General features: G+C 41.4%; 1 protein-coding gene across 1 annotated transcript in view; it reads left to right on the top strand.

Annotated features, from left to right (window-relative positions):
• Positions 1 to 17,042: 17,042 nt before the first annotated feature.
• Positions 17,043 to 17,215, top strand: part of TPPP (tubulin polymerization promoting protein) — a 66,588-nt gene continuing 66,415 nt past the window's right edge. Inside the window, exon 1 of the mRNA XM_063325700.1 lies at positions 17,043 to 17,188. The gene's annotated coding sequence lies outside the window, so the exon portion shown is untranslated. The remainder of the gene's footprint in view (positions 17,189 to 17,215) is intronic.

Genomic DNA, 17,215 nt, shown 5'->3' with positions numbered 1-17,215 from the left:
CAGTCTCCTGTTTTAGATAAACATAAAATGCCCAGAAATGAGCTTCAAACATTCATTTAGCTGTATGTGAATTTTAACCATATCGCAATATGAAGATAAATTTAAAATGCACATCACTAGTGCTAAGAAAGCAGAATATTAGTCTAGGAGAATCATTGTTTGCTTTGACAGGAATTTATCGAAGAGTATCAAGAAACACAAACCTGACCATTCTACCAGAAAGATGCTCTAACCATTCCTAATGTTACAATATTCATGACTCTCTAAAAATATTCTTCTGATAGAGATTCAAAGAATCACCATCAGAAACGAAGCAGTTCTGCAAGAAAGGTACTGAGGATTTAAGTTTCTATAGGTCCCTTAAAATCCTTAGCCTTAAAATGGTGCAATTCCTTACGAGAAGCCCTGCGTCAGGTCATGCGGTAACAGAGGTGTTAAAGTTACCAAGATCAATTCCAAAAGAGCTCTTGTCTGTACAGATGTGGCTAAAAATAGCTGACTTTACCAGTTCTTAGTCTTATCAGGAATTTGTTTGTCAAACTAACTAAAGCCTAGATGTGAGAGAATCCATATCTGTTCCTGGAGGCTCATGGGTGCCATGAGAGTTCTGTGAAATTCCCTGTTTTTTCAGTTGGATTTTCTATTCCCATGCCTTTACTGTAATTTTCTTCCTAGTTTCATTGTTGTTTGTAACATTTTTCTGCTTACAAAGGGTCATAGAAATACTGGATCTCTGGAGATTAGCTAGTATGACCACCTTGGTAAGCTGGAGCTTTGCCTACCTGAGTCTTGAAAACTTCCAGGGCTGGAGATATCAAACCTCTCTGGCAACCTCTTCCAGGGCTACACAACTCCTCCTAGGGGAAGCTTGTCCTGATATTTTTCCTAACTTCTAGAAAGAGAATGATAAAACAGGGCCTGAACATCTTGGAACAAGTTCACAACTCTAAAATAGCATGTAAAAAAGCAAGACATTTTTCTTGAAACGATGTCCAAAGCTTTAGCTATCTGTATTTTAAAGAGGAAGAATTGGGACTTATTTGACACCAACATTTATCCAACTAAACAAGGTGAGAATTTGTACCAGCATGAAAAGTGAGCGTATCGAATTAATTTTGCTGTTTTCTTGAAGTGAAAATCTCGCAGTCCTTAAAAATGGAAATTCACTTTCTTTTCTCCTACCCCCCACCTGCCACCTTTTTTTTTGAAGGATTTTGCAGACACGTTCATGGCCATCCATCTAGGACTAGTTGAGAAGAGCACGCAGACTTCTGTAAGAAGTACTTCATTATTAATGTCCACTGATAAAGGGATGCTCTATAAGGAACTGTATAAATCATGTACAAGCTTCTGAAGCCCTGAAGTGGGATTAACTGAAGAAATACATTTGCGCAAAAGCACACTCCTTTTTTTCCGCATGAGACACTTCTTCCCTTCCCCAGCTCCCCTTCTTACTTAGAATCTGTGCTCACACTGCCTTTGACAGGAGTGTCATGAATCTGTGCCTCTCCACGCACTCTTTTTCTTAGAAATGACAGAAAAACTTACGTGATGTCTGTCAAACCTCTTCAAATCAATTTGTGGCAGAAACGTGTTGCCTTAATTTTGCAGTCAGTGTTGTCATTGTGGGTTTGGGGTTTTTTTCCCATATTTTAGCTTAAAATGAGTTTTGTAGGGAAGTAATAAACATGTATTTGTATGTATAATTTATTACTGATCATTAGTATGCTGAGGGCGTCATGAAGTAGGCTGTACTCTCTGCTTTGTTGCATTTGGGAAGGACTCAGGCTGTCACAGACTGGCAGCCAAACAGTTTGTTGGAACAGCAGCTTTACAGTATGACATCATGTGCTTTCGAATCACTTCTAAGTTGAGTCAAAGGAAAAAAATGAAGGAATGACTACAGCATTCCTTTGAGAGAAAGGATTTGCCTGCCTGTCAGGCTGCTGAGGGGCTCTGGCCTGGACACCCAGTATGAGTGGGACCATGGCTTTTTCTTTCCACTTAGTACAAAAACATTTCAAGAGAGTGTTCCACTTCCAATTTGAAGTGCCCTTTGGCACCGGTTCTAGGACAGGCCCTGTAACCCTGTCTGTTCTCACCTAAAACTCCATTTTGCTTTATTTATAAGCTTAGTCTTGTGAATAATTTTTGCGTGAACAAGCAACTGAGAAACTGTGCTAGAAATTATTTAATTCCTCTGCAAATCATGCAACAGCTATTAACATAATACTCATAAATGGATTCCTTGTGATTTTAAAAGTGAAACAGTGGTGGAAATCAAGCTCCTATGAGAAATGCCCAGGTGGTGCTTTGCATTTTGCTGATTCTTCAGTAAAAGAGCTTTCAATTTTATTGCTAAGCTTTGGCTGTATATTTTAACCTTTTGTTTGACTCACTAAATATAACCTCCTATGAGAAAGTATCATAGATTTTTCTAAAGGCAGATAATATTGCATTGGGAAAAGAACAGAGCTCAGCCATTCTGTGTTCTCACAGGAAGCTAAAAAGCTCTTGGAGAAGTGCTAATGTCCGTGACATTTTCCATTCTTATTTCAGGCCATGATTTCCGATACTCCATGGCCTTGGTGTGCTGACTGCAGCTTTGATTTCCCTCTGAAGTTCAACTGGAAGCTATGGCATTGTTTTGTACTGTACTGTATTCCTATTTGATCCAAAGGAGGGAACTGGTGGGAGGTGCTGGGGAGTCTGACTGGCTACAGCAGGAATGAAATTCATTAGTACATGAGATGAGAGAATGAATTTGGTCATACACACCAGGCAGGCTCTGCCCTCGTGTAAATGCAGTTCTTCCTTATTGCTATCATGGGGTTTTTTATGCATCTAAAAGAGAAGTACATTTGAAATGGCTCAAGTAAGACAGAACTGTGAACAGTTCTGTGAACAGTAAGAACAGAACTGTGAAGGCGCTGTAGGTGATACCATGCAAGAATTGCCTGGGATTTCCCATACAGTCTTGCTCACTAGAATTTCCAGGCATGTATTCCTGGCCAGCAGGGAATGGTGTAGGCATCACTGCTGGTTTTTGATCGCTATTTAGGGTTCCCCATAAGTGAAATTTCATCCTGACCTTCCTTTAAAGTTTGTCATTGTTTGACAAACTACTAGTTGTAATTATATTTCACTTTATAAGGGTCGTTTTTAATTTCAGTAACCTATCTTGTGGACTCCCAGTCTGAATAACAAAGCTTTAAGAATGTTTTGACTTCCCGTGTTTGTGGTTAGGTTTGTTTAAGTTCTAGGAACGTGCAATTTTGCGTTCCAGGTCCTGTAGAGACAACCTTCCAAACTGAATGGTTTCCCAGAGAAATTAGTTAGTCACTGCATCGTTAGAGTGAGAGTAACTAAGCCCTGCAACAGTTTGTACAGGGAGGTCTGTCTTTGGAGATAGCGGAGAACTTGACTGAATAAAACCCTGAGCGCTGAGCCTTGCCCTGCGTTTGCCGTAAGTCTGGAACGACCCCAGGAAGTCCCTTCCAGCCTAAGTTATTTTATGACTGATCTGAATACAGCCTACAATGTTTCTCAAGGGAAATTTAATTTGTATTATTGGTAACAATTTTTTAGTAGACTTCTCAATTGACCTCTGAGAAAGTTACCATTTAAAGATGCAAAGAATTGAAATGAGCAGGCTAGTATTGATTGCAAAGTGAGCCAGTGGTGAAACTGAATTTATTTTACCACTGCTCAGAAGTCTTTTTTTCATTTTCAAAATGTTTGTTAGTATGGAAGAGAGCAAAGGATCAGATCGAATTTATTTTAAACTTTTTTCATTTTCCTATCTGTTTTAATGAGCTTGGGTATATGAAATGGAATATTGGAATTTTATATTCTTAAGAATTCCATTTGGTAATTAGTGGGAATTCTTATCACTCTTGTGCCTGTTATCTGCTCCATTTGATCTTGTGCAATATTTCGATACCCTATTTTATATCTTTTGAACATTCTGATAAGGTATATGTTTTAAGTAGCCTTCATGGTAATGAACGCTATACTTGGGGAGATTTTATTTCAAATATTATCCTTATGGCTGTATTCCAGTGCATGTTTTCTGTTGCTTAATAAAGTTACGTGTAGAGATGGTAAGGACCCATGTCATGGAAAATGCATGCTTCACCATAGGAAAGCTTATTGTGAATGGTTGCCTTTCTTTTAGTCTTTAATAACACCTGAAATGTGCATGCACCTGAAAAAAGGTTTTCCATTCCTTTTATATGTTAACAATTTTACGTGTGTGTGTAGAGAATATAGGTGGAGAAGTTTAATCTGTCTTCTTTGAACGGCATAGCTTTTGTTAACTATGTTCCTGCAAACGTGTATAAAACATTTTGGCTTTTGTGTGTGAATACTATATAATCTGAGGAGAAGAACAAGTTATGTGATGTAATGTAATGTAATACTGAGAGGATACAAGTGAAAAGGCATGTATCCAAACAATTACTTAGTGGTTGGAACTATTTGACAATACTTATGATCTATTAGTTTGCTGTCAGTGATATTCTTGAATGAAATGTAATACGTATCAAAACTGAGCACAGATTTTCTGTCCAGAGCCTTTAAACAACATATCCAAACACATACATCCACCTTACCATTTATGCATGAGTTTGTTTCAGATTTTAAAGTCCATCTTCTAGGTACAGGTTTTGATATTCTGCATTGTGTTCTAGATGCGGTGGGTTTTGCTGCCAGTATTTATAATTGCCTTGTTGTTTGGTATTTATTGAAAAAAATGCAAGCAGAATAGATTTTAATTTTAACTCTTTAAAATCAATTATAATTTAAATAAAATTACTTTTATTTTAAAGCTTTCCTTAACCTAACATTCTACAGTTTTAGCATTTAGTCCTCTGGAAAGCTGGACTATTTTAACAAAGGCTGTAACAACCAATCAAAAGAACTAGATAAAGAATGTCAAAACTCAAAACTTTGTACCACTTTTAATTTGTACCACTCTGTTGAAGAATTTGAAGGATAGCCACACAAAACTAGAAAGGGGGAAAATGCAATAGTTCAGGGTTTCTTCCAAGCAACTGAATTTCCTGGACAGTGTACAAAGTATTGCTGTTCTGTATGCTCGGATCTGGCTGATCTAAATCTGAGAATTTTTCTGTAGCCTTTGGCCATTTTGTATCAGTGATTGTTTTTATTCTGTAATGGTTATCTGGGTGGCCAGAGACATATAGGATATGTGTATGAAATTCTCTGTGGCAAAATGACCAAAAAGCTTTTGAGGATCTCGCTTATAGTGGCTTACACAAGGAAGAACAAGTCACATTAAAGACAACTGCACCAACAGGTCTGTTCTAGACACATGCGAAACAGCCACTTCCTTAGCTTATTTCCAGGATTGTCAGGATATGTCTCCTTTTTGTCTGCTACAAACAGAATGTAATGTAAGATTATTTCTCGAATAGTGCAATTTAACATTTCTTCATTTCTTCACTTTTTTTTTTTTTTTTATTTCCTTATTTGCTTGGTATTCTTTGTTTGGAAAAAGTTATGTGCTATTTGATCTTAGGCTTTGTTATGTGCTATTCAGTGCTAGCATTCTGTGCTAGGCTTTGCTGGGTAAAGGTTTTTAACTTCCTGTGTAGGGTCTTTGCCTCGCAGGAGTGAATTGAGATGCAAACACTTAGAGGCAGACCACCCTCCAACTTGTCCTACGTTCACTGTAAATATCCAATGGAAGGGCCTGCATTTATGTGATATGAAGAAAAATGTAACGTGCTGCACATGTGTTGACAGCTAAGGAAATCAAAAGGGGAGAATTAGCTAATCTTGTATTGCTAATTAGAAAATCTTATTTTGACCACATTCTTACCTTTCCTCTTATGGCACTGTGCCCAGAAGATATGGGGTCTATTTCTCATTCCATTTTATGATTGTGAAGAAGTTACACATGCCTTAGCAGTAATAGGCAGCAATCACAAACTGCACAGCGCTTTTCATAGCAAGATTAAGTTTTCAGTGGCTGTAACTTCAAAAGAATTTGGACTGAAATCTTGCACGACACACGTTTCAGCCACTATTAAAAATCCTTCATAGGGTGAACCTAGCAAAAGAGTTTGGCTCTTCCACAGTTTAAAGGAAAGAGGATCACTTGCCCATGTTACCTGTTTTATAGTTTTTTTTCATTTTGAAGACCACACTCATCAGTACTTTGCTGTTTGGGGAAACGGGGAAGTAAGGGAAGTTTCCAGATCCTAGAGTAATACATTTTGTTCATGCTAGAAGGCATTTGCCCACTGATAAGACAAGACATCTGTTTCAGAAGACTTGCCAAAGCTTGAAACTTAATACTGGAACATGTTAATGGGTTACAGGGGATGAACTAGCCTCTCTGATGGTTTGGCATCCTCTTGTACTAATTGCCAGCATATGGAGACTTTTCAGTTCTCCTTCCTCTCTTTTCATTGGCACCCCATCTTTCCCCGCTGCCATCAGAAGAAGCACAAGAGTGGATCATCAGACTGGTGGCCATGAAACACAGTGCTCTTGTTCACTACACAAAAAACTATTCTGAACATGAATAATTGTTGAAAGCGTTCTGAGACAGTGATTGGTTAACCTGAATTTTTGTTGATGCTTCTGGGCGTAGTTCAATATATAAACAATACCAGTGCAAAATTTAGGGGCTTTATTGCTGACTTATTCCAATTATTTATGAATCATTGGCTTACAGGGGAATGTAACAATTCACAAAGACAGAGCTTTTGAAACTGAGCTCTGTAGCTCAGTTGAGATGGTAGCTGCTAAATCACATCTTTGAGTACATTTCAGTCAACTGCCTTAAGGTCTTTGGTTTCCTTAGAAACCTAAAGGAGTTGTTCCTCTGATTCCAGTTATTCTCACATCTCTCTGCTTTATGAGACAAATTCATTTTTCTGGCTCACATTAGAAGTTCTGCTGCTGTAATAAAAGAATATGGGAGCATATAAAATAAATTTCCAATGTTGAAACTTTTTTTTTTGATTGATAATTTAGTACTAGTGTCTGGGGGGGTTGGTTGGGGTTTTTTTCTGTTTGTTTTGGTTTTTTTCCCCCCCCAGCCTCTGCATCTCTGTGATGCAATCAGAGCACTAATTACTGTTCTTCTCATAAACAGAATATATATCCAGCATAAAAGCATAAAGCTGACCAACTATGTACTGTTCGCTCTGGGTAACTCAACTGACATGGTTTCAGTGATCATTTAACCATGAGCATTTAAATGTGATCAGAGACTATTGTAGCAAAAGCCTGATCCCATGCCGGGGTCTGGTCATGCAAAACAGCGTAGCGTTGTTGTTTGTCAGACATGACTTGCATGGCGGCTCCATGTGCAACAACAAAAAAACCAAACCAAAACAAAAAAGGGACAGAAAGAGCAAGTACATAGCGAACCTCCAGTTTTGAGGCTTTCAACGTCCTCTAGCAATTCATGCCTGATTAAACCTCAGTGTAATGCCTGAATTCTTTTCCTCCTTACACCTATCTGCTCTTGCTCGCTGCAGGAATTTCCCATTTCTAGAGCGGAAGCAGCAGAGCATGTTTCCACATCCCAGGTACTTCCACTCATAGTCTGACACAAAGTGACCTACCTGTAGCAGCACTTTGACACATGACACTATGAAATTAAATGCTTGACACAGGGACAAATACTGCACTCAGACATCTCGTTACAGTGGTAATAAAAATGGAAGGCTAATCTAAACACCTTGAGACAAGGATATCTTGATCGGCTTCAGCAAAAGTTCACAGAGAGCACGTCTGTGCCTTTTGGTGTGTGAAAAGAACAGTATTCACCTCCATTGGGCAGCAAAAAGGATTCATGTATTAGCTCTCATTGTTGACCAGAAAATACCCTGATTTTACTCTAGTTGACTGTTTGCTTTGTATTTTGTAGTTGCGTGGCTTTTGTTTGTAATAGATGCAGATCTAAATTAAGAGTGGGACTCAGCTGTTCAAATTCTTCTAAGGAATAAGCACTAAGTGGCAAAACGTGACACTAGACCTAAATCAAATAACCACACAGAATATGAGAACTTTTATTGCATTTGGCCCTTTGCTTCTTGTCATGTTGAACCACATGCTCCCTAAGCAGTACAGAACAGATTCAGTTTTGTCTTATTTGATTTTGTTTTTAAACAGATTTTTCTCTGGCTTTATTTAGTAAAAGTATGTGAGAAAGTAAGGGAGTTGAAAATGAAATGCTAACTCCTTTTATGTTAATGGTAAAAAAACTCTTAGTTTTAGTGGGGCTAAAACTTCACGTGTTGATTCTAGGGTGGATTACAGTAAAGTCCACATACGGTACCAGTGTATATTCACACTGGCGGGATGAGCTCTGACAAAGCTCTCTTTGTCATAAAGCCACTAGAAAAAGAAAGTATCACAGCTAAGACTGATGGATAGGCTTATATTATTGTCTTTAGCCAAGAAAAAAGTGGACATGTGGTAGCTGCTTAGATAACAGTCACCTAGTTTTAACACAAATCTACATCTCTTATCACTTCATTTCCTAATCAATGAACACTTGTTAACAGCATTCTGTTATAAAATGTCACAGTAAAAGAATTCTTACTTTTACACAAAGAAAATAGTTGTGGAATTTAGTGTCAGGGGCAGTCAGCGACATTTGAGATGAACAAACGGGTGAGCTTAAGAAATGTTTCATAACATTCATAACCTGCCACAAAGTAAATTAAGCTAAACTGAACAAAAAAGTACCCAGCTCCTCAGATTCTAGTGGCAAATTGCTGCGAGTACCTGAAGGACTGCTTCTGTTCTGTGGGCAGTCTTGGTAACGTTTCTATCTTTCATTTTGACTTCTCCACCTCTCCCTGAAGCATTTGAGAGTGTAGGTCACCAGAGGCAGAACAGCGCTGAAAAATTCTTGCACTAAGGAAATAGCTTGGTGTGGCCATTTCCATATAAATGCCATCAGGTTCTGTTTACCGTCTTAACAGCAATGCTGAATCTTTGGTGTTAGACTTCACTGATGCTCTGCAGTTCTGCAATTCACTTCCTGGCCATTTCCCCTCCTGTCCAAAAGAAAATTTGTGATTTATATTTCCTCCTGAGAGTATTTTAGGGCTCTGGATAAATGCTGAGCTAACAAAGATAGAGTGAAGTTGGGACTACATGTGAGGAGTTGAATAAACTACCAAAAAGGGACAAGAAAATGTTTTTCAACAGTTAACTGAGGGAAAAAGAAATCAGAAAATGAATAAGGCTGCAGCAACTACTGTAGTTGTTGTCCATTGTATGAAATGATATAGAATATAGATATTTAGAAGTGTGTAGGTGCTGTGGGCTTTTCAATGTGCCATCTTCAACTACAAAGTCATTCACACAGAGCTAAAATACTCACTGAATGAAGGACTGCCTTAAAAAGCTTTTTTTAAAGAACTGCCTCGTCACAACCTTCGCATCACTGAGTGCTTCCATAATAAAGGCTTTTTTTTTCCTTTAAAGTAATGTCTTTGTGCTACAATATCTTTATGTCTCTCAGATATCCTTATTGTAAAATGGATTAACTCCAATTTATGTCTGCAAAACAGATGCAGACCGAGACTGAGCGTGTTGCTAACTGCTCCATGCAACGCCTGTACAAAATACACTACTGGAATCCAGGTTTCTTAAAATTGATCCAAATTATTGGATCTGCTGCAGAGGCTTATCCTTTTCTGGAGCTGCTCTGCATTGTCCGGCTTTGTTCCTTTTCACTTTTTGGTAGGAGATTGGGCAAGAGAATATGGGTTAGGATAGCATTCCATCTGAAAGAAAGAGCATGTGATAAGGTACTCGCCAAAAGGGTCTGTGTGCAACGGAGAAGAGTGAGTGAGAGAGGCTGGTTTTAACTTTACAGCTTCTGGAGCTCTACGTGCTTTGACTGAAGCTCACCTTTTCATGAATGATTTTTGTTGGCAGCTTTGGCAAATAAAAATAAATAAGGAATTCTATCATGGTCAGACATTTACAGGACTGTGCCCTGTACTGTTAGCGTGATGAAGTTATTTCATGAATGCAAGTGCACATCTGAACTATGGCTTCTATATTGGCATGATTTTATTATTAATTTATAAGTCAGTAAAATTGATGAGCAGCACTGATTCCATAAACATAATTGGATTAGTTTGTACACAAAGTTACAGGACAGCGCATTGCAAAATACAGAATGTCCTAAATCAAACTTCCTGTGAAATGAGAATGGCCTTTTATGCTTGAAATTCTGCCACATTGTTTATACAATTAAATATTCCCTGCAATTTTATATATAAAAAATGCATTTGTACTGCTGGTGGGGGCCTGGCAGGTAGCTAGCCCTCCTGTAAAAGACCGAGACTACACACATAGCTGTATATAAATTGACTATGTGTAATGTTGTGGCAATATATTTCTGACTATTTGTATCACTTGGAAAATTGTACATGATTTTCACCAGGTGAAAGGCTGGCGTAGGCTTGATTGATTTTTAGTTTCTGTAACTATTCTAAGAAGTGGTTAAAAAAAAGCAACAACAACATAAAAAAAACCCCTGTTTTTCTAAGTGGAGTGATGACTTGGCATTTTAAAGTGATTATTTTGATGGAAGTTTCAACCAAATTAATACTCTTTGATTCACACAAATATTCTGATTACTGTTTGAAAATTCCAAGCAAACTAAAGTGACCTTTAATCATAATAAGGCGCTCTTGGTGATACATTTTCCTACGCAGGCCTGCTGACTTGAAAAATCTTTTTATTTACTGTTTAATAGTTCTGGCTCAAGATACGGTGTAACTGCTGGTTCACTGAACACCCAGAGCTTATGTAATCTATCATTTTGTCAGTGTTGCATCTCATTTCTCTCGGTCCGGGAAATAATGTTGGCCACAGAGTTTTCCAACCCTGGTGGATCTGGCTTAATATGTTAGCAAAGGAGCTGCCTAAGCAGTAAAGAATTCTCGGCCTTGTAGAGAACTAGGGAAGAAGGAAGGAAAAAGCAAAAAAATATTTAAAATTGCAAAACTTGTGAATAAAATTCATATGAGGATAAACATCATAGAAATAACAGGGATGGGCAGTAAGTAGAGCAACTTGAAAATCAGCTGTGTCAACTACAGCAAGCAGATCTAAGTCCTTCCCAGATCACTTTGCCTTGAAGCGAAAGAAGAAACCAGCATGCTAGCTGATGGAGAGCATGAAGTAGGGGAATACATACAGTTTCATTTTGAACAAGTCTGTGTACTTCTTGTAGTGTTAATTAAAATCAGTAATATTTTGGAATTCAATGTGAAGTCTGGCTGTGGTTTTCTTATTGTGAAGCTCTGAAAATGGAAACTGTAGGGCCAGTTTTCGTAATCTTTGTTGCCATCAGCCCAGAGGCAAGAAAGTTCATCCTTAAACTGGCCTGTAGGAATTTTGCATTCTGAAAGACCCTGCAGGACGTAGGGTACAGCTAGTGCCTGCACTCTGCTCCATTCCTGGATTCTAAGGAAACATACTCCTGCTGCAGTGGCTTGGAGGTGTCTGACAAGAGTATGTCAGAGACAATGACACTTGATCAATCATATTTTTAAATGTTTATTTAGAAGACCAAAAGAGAATTTAAACTGCTGGGTCACACTGACAAATCAGGTCAGGTCGTATGCGAACTTACACAGTGCTTAGAAGAAAAGATGGTATCTTTCAGCCACAGCTACAGCCTACAAACACAGCTGTACTAACCTCTTGGGGAAATGAAGCTAATCTTAGGATAAGACAGTGAGACCTCAAGGTCACGGTCCAGGGTCTTCTTTTCTTGTGAGGGAATGGACTTCCAGAGGAGATCAAGCTAATCAAGGGTTGGACTACTCTCAGGATTTGTTGTGAGGCCCTGTTCTGTGGCAGAGCACTAGTGTCTTATCAGCGTAAAATTGAATAGATCGTTTTCTGTACTGAGAAAAATAATTCTTTGTGTGGGGATGAAAGGAGGCTTCTGGGAGCTCTAGGGAATTCATTGTAACAGTGTAGTAGTATCATGTAAAGCAAGTGTACCAAGTGCTGCAGAAATACACAACATAGATGCGTGTTGGCATTCACATTATTTTTTTGAATAAATGTCCAAGGCACACATAACACTTGAAGACAGCATTCTTGAGTTAAAAATGAAAATACATGCAAACAAAGAAGAACTGCCCCATCCCCCACTTTAAAATACAGAAGGTTTTGATTTGCACACAGGATTAAAATGAATCCAAAGTTACATTACTTTATTAAGGTAGTGTAGTAATACGGTGGGTTGACCTTAGCTAGCTGCAAGATGCCCACCAAGCCGCTCTATCACTCCGCTTCCTCGACGAGGTAGAACGAAAGGTTCATGTGTCAAGATAAGGACAGGGAGATCACTCAGCAATTACCGTCATGGGCAAAACAGGCTCGACTAGGGGAAATGAATTTATTACCAATTAAACAGAGTTGGGTAGTGAGAAATAAGAACGAACCTAAAAACACCTTCCCTCCACCCCTTCCTTCTTCCCAGGCTCAACTTCACTCACAACTTCTCAACCTCAGTCCTCGAAGCGGTGTGGGGGAACGGGGAATGGGGGTTGCAGTCAGTTCGTAACGCTTTGTCTCTGCCACTCCTTCCTCCTCACACTCTTCCCCTGCTCCAGCATGGAGTCCCTCCCATGGGAGACAGTCCTTCACAAACTTCTCCAGTGTGGGTCCTTCCCACGGGCTGCAGTTCTTCACAAACTGCTCCACTGTGGTTCCATTCCACAGGGTGCAGTCCTTCAGGAACAGACAGCATGGGTCCCCCAGTGGGGTCCCGACAGAAAACCTGCTCCAGCACGGGCTCCTCTCCACAGGGCTGCAGGTCCTGCCAGGAGCCTGCTCCAGCACAGGTACTTCATGGGGTCTCAGCCTCCTTCAGGGTGCATCCACCTGCTCCAGTGTGGGGTCGCCCACAGGCTGCGGGGTGGATATCTCCTCCACCATGGATCTCCATGGGCTGCAGGGGTCAATTTGCATCACCATGGTCGTCCACACAGGCCACAGGGGAATCTCTGCTCTGGCACCTGGAGTACCTGCTCCCCCTCTTTCTTCACTGACCTTGGTGTCTGAATAGTAGTGTCTCTCATTTATTCTCCCTCCTCTCCTCCAGCTGCTGCTGTTGTGCACCATTTTTTATCCCTCCTTAAAAATGCTATCACAGCACGCTACTACCAGACTAATCTTGGGCGGTGGTGGGTCTGTCTTGGAGCCAACTGGAACTGGCTCTGTCCAACATGGGGGGCAGCTTCTGGCAGCTTCTCACAAAAGCTACCGCTGTAGCCTCCCCAAAAATTTGCCACATAAACCAAATATAGATAACCCTAAAATGGGCTTTTGTGATTTTGTACTACATTTTCATAAAAATTAGTTTGCAAGGGAGTCTTCAAAGTGCCACCAGAAATTAAGTGTTCTTGGGTTATTTGATAAACATCAAATAAATCCCATCTCCATACACTAAATGTAGCACAGAGCAACAATGACAAGCAGGGGAACCTCCATACTTATGGGGAACTCAAACAGATCCCCTGCCCATTGCCCATCAGGACTGTCACAAAAGAGAACTGACACCCATCATCCAGGTCTGGAACCCACCAGATGAATGTGGAAAGGCTCTGGAAATGCAGGGGAATGGAATGGAATGGAATGGAATGGAATGGAATGGAATGGAGTGGAATGGAATGGAATGGAATGGAATGGAATGGAATGGAATGGAATAGAATAGAATAGAATAGAATAGAATAGAATAGACTAGACTAGAAGAATAGAATAGAATAGAATAGAATAGAATAGAATAGAATAGAATAGAATAGAATAGAATAGAATAGAATAGAATAGAATAGAATAGAATAGAATAGAATAGAATAGAATAGAATAGAATAGAATAGTTGGAAGGGACCTACAACAATCATCTAGTCCAACTGCCTGACCACTACAGGGCTGACCAAAAGTCTCTTAAACACTGACAGGCCTGGGGCACTGACCACCACTCTAGGAAGCCTATTCCAGGGTTTGACCACCCTCTCGGTAAAGAAATGTTTCCTAATATCAAGTTCGAACCCCACCTGACATTCAGGGAATCTTGGGATTGCACAAGACTTCTTATGGCACATTTAGGGGACAAACCAAAGGCAGAGAAAGGGAGGGATCATGGTGGCTTGGAGAGGAACAAGTATGGGTAAATAGAGGGCTAAGAGGGCAAAAGGGGTCACACGTGTAAACAGGTTGCTAGTCAGTATGCTTGTCTGTCCGCGCCCTGGTCATCACCAGCTGGTCATCACCAGCTGTCCTGCCACCTTCTTAAATTCCATTTCTGTTTTCCTGCATAGGGGACTCTCTGTTCCATGTGGAGGTCGACGTGTCAGCAACTGGAGTCAGACCATGGATTACAGGGCCTGCATATCAGCAGTGTAAAAACAATCGCTAACAACTGCACTGCGGATCAGGGGTCATACGTGTCTGCGGTGCAAGCAATTGGTCCAAGCGAGAGTACAAATATCAAGCCATACTAGGTGGAAAGGAGGTTAAGAGGCTTTGGAACAAGGTGTGTCTCTAGGATTGAGGCAATTGGAGAAGCTGGCTCCCAAAGGGATCAGGAGATTTATGCCAACTGATGGAGAAGCCGTAAGATCTGAAGGTCAACTGAGACACCACATGTGTGTGTGTTCCTGTGCAAGAAGTAACTGGGGAAAACAGGGATCCAGGCTGCATGGACTCTATGTCTAAGCTATTGGCTAGTGTGTGCCCAGTTACTGGAGGGATCCACAGTGTGCATGTTTATGTGCTACTGTGTGCAAGGAAATCTGTACTGGTGGAGTGGGACTGGGGGGACTGGAGACTAGCGTGCCCAGGTGTCAGCAACTGGGGAAACCCGGTATCCACAGCCAGTTACTGGATGGACTGTGTGTCTAAGCCTAGCTCCTGAGAGGTCCATAGTGCATGTGTTTGCGAGTGACGAGGTCTGTACCAGCAATTGGAGTTGGGTTGCAGGCCTTGGGGGCTCATGCCTCTAGGGTACAGCATCAGGGGAGATCGGGGATCCAGGTACCAGCAGATCCATAGTGTGTGTATCTGTGAATGAGGTCTGTACCAACAGCTGGAGTGGGATTGCAGGTCTTGGGGGCTCATATGTCCAGGGTACAGCAGTGGGGGGGATCAGGGATCCAGGGGTAGCTTGAGTATCTAAGCTCACCTACCAGAGGAATCCACATAATGTATATGTATATATTTTGTACTAATGCACCTTCATCCTGATGAGCCAAAGGGGAACAAGATGAGGCCATTAGTGCTGTTAGTGTTTGTGTGAGTGCTAAGTGTTTCCATCTGTACAGATCTGTGCAGTTGTACATGTGTGTATGTTATGTATGTGTTGCAGAAATGTGTTTGTATGTATGTGCCTATTGGGAATACATGTTTAGTCTCACTACTCCATGACCTTTAAAGGTCCCTTCCTAACCAAACCAGTCTATGATTCTATGAAGTTTGCTTCTTTCTATTTTTTTTTTAATGAAGCACAAATGAATTGTGAAATTTGTCTGAATTCTGTCACAAAATCAAAATTGGGCAATTCTTACTCTGTACACTTTCTAAGATTGATGGCATGGTTTATGACACAAAATTCTGTTACAGTAACAGAAAATTATATTCTGAGCTGTGTGGGATGGGGGAAATAATTGAAAATAATATATAGGATGAGCCCCATATTAAACGTTAGGAGAATAGTCTCCACTGGGCTATCTACCATACGTTATTTCATGTTAATGTATATTGCATTCCTCTTTGCCTTCAAAACTAGGCTCTGATTTAAAGATGTACCTGTCTTAATCTGTTTCTCAGCTTTATAGTAAGGACTCTTCTTGGGCCTTAAGCCGGCCCAGGCTTCATAGAGGGTAGGTTTTCTGTATCCACATGGTGAAAGAGAAAACCTGGGAAAAAAATACAACATGATTTTGGTTTGTGCTTCTACGAAATATCACAAATGCATTTGACATAATCTATCACAAAACCTTAATCAGTAGTGCAGCCAAACTCAATGCTAATACAAGGGGACCTTAAATGACATTCTGGGTCATTTCAATAATACTGAAGTAAGAGTTTATAAACTAGTTTTATAATATTTTATACACTTTTATTGTGCATCTTAAGGCAAGTAGAGGTATATGACTACTTTTAAAAGTTAGCTATGTGTCTATCCTGCATTTGAAAAACTGAGACTCCACTGCACATTAACTGGATCATTTTGCTTTTTTCCCTAACCTCCGCAGGTAGATTGTTTCAACTTGATTTCAGCACAGCAGCTATCAAGTTACGGTCCACCAGTCTCTGCCAGGTCATCGGAGTCTGGTTATAAATTCATGAATGAGGCTACACGACAGTTAAATCATTACATTTCTGCTGACTCCTGAACTGTCTCAGTGCTCTAAGGCTTTGGATGGGATCGCTGCAGACTGGGTTTGTGTCTGCACCTCTCTGCTGTGCCAACCCTAGGCCTGCTCCTAGGCAGGCAGCAAGCTGAGGGAACGTGAGGTTTTACGGAACGCCTACTGCATTGCACAGCCCTGTCTTTTACGTGATTTTTATTTACTTTACGTCACCAGCCAGAGCTTAAAGCATCGCCGAGCAGCAATCCGGATCCAAACCCGCCGGGCTCAGGACGCAGAGGTGCCCCTCGGTCCCCGCTTCTCCCTCGGGAAGGGGGAATACGATGTTCGAGATGGCGGAAGCCGCTGGGACTCACCGGCCCGGCCCACCCCGCGTCGCCCCCGGCGAGGGGAGCGGTGAGGCAGCCACCGCCTCCTGGCCGCCCCTCCACCTGCCCCTGCCCACCTGCTGCCGCGCACCGGGCAGCGAGCAGGGAGGAGCGGGCGGAGGCGCCGCCAGCCTTAACCAGCCATTTAAGGCAGCAAAAGCAGCTGCTGCCCCTGCGCTAATTCATTACCTCAGGCTCCGCGGGGGGCGGGAGCGGCCGCCGCCGGACAGGCCGCCCGGCCTATGGGGGCGAGCAGCGGAGGGGCGGGCAGGCGGCGCCGGGCGCTCGCCAATGCCCGGGCAGCGAGGGCGGTGCCTGCTGGAGCCGCCGCGCCGGCTTGACACGGGCTGCCGATAGCGCCGGAGCCGGGCGAGTGTCAGGTTGGGCTGGCGGGACTCTGCCGCCCCTCGAGAGCCGGCGGTGAGTTGGCACCTCTTGCGGGGCGGG

This window comes from Chroicocephalus ridibundus, chromosome 2 (genome assembly GCF_963924245.1).
Source record: "Chroicocephalus ridibundus chromosome 2, bChrRid1.1, whole genome shotgun sequence".
Taxonomy (NCBI): domain Eukaryota; kingdom Metazoa; phylum Chordata; class Aves; order Charadriiformes; family Laridae; genus Chroicocephalus; species Chroicocephalus ridibundus.
Note: the sequence above shows the minus strand (reverse complement) of the source record. Positions and strands in the feature narration are given on the sequence as shown.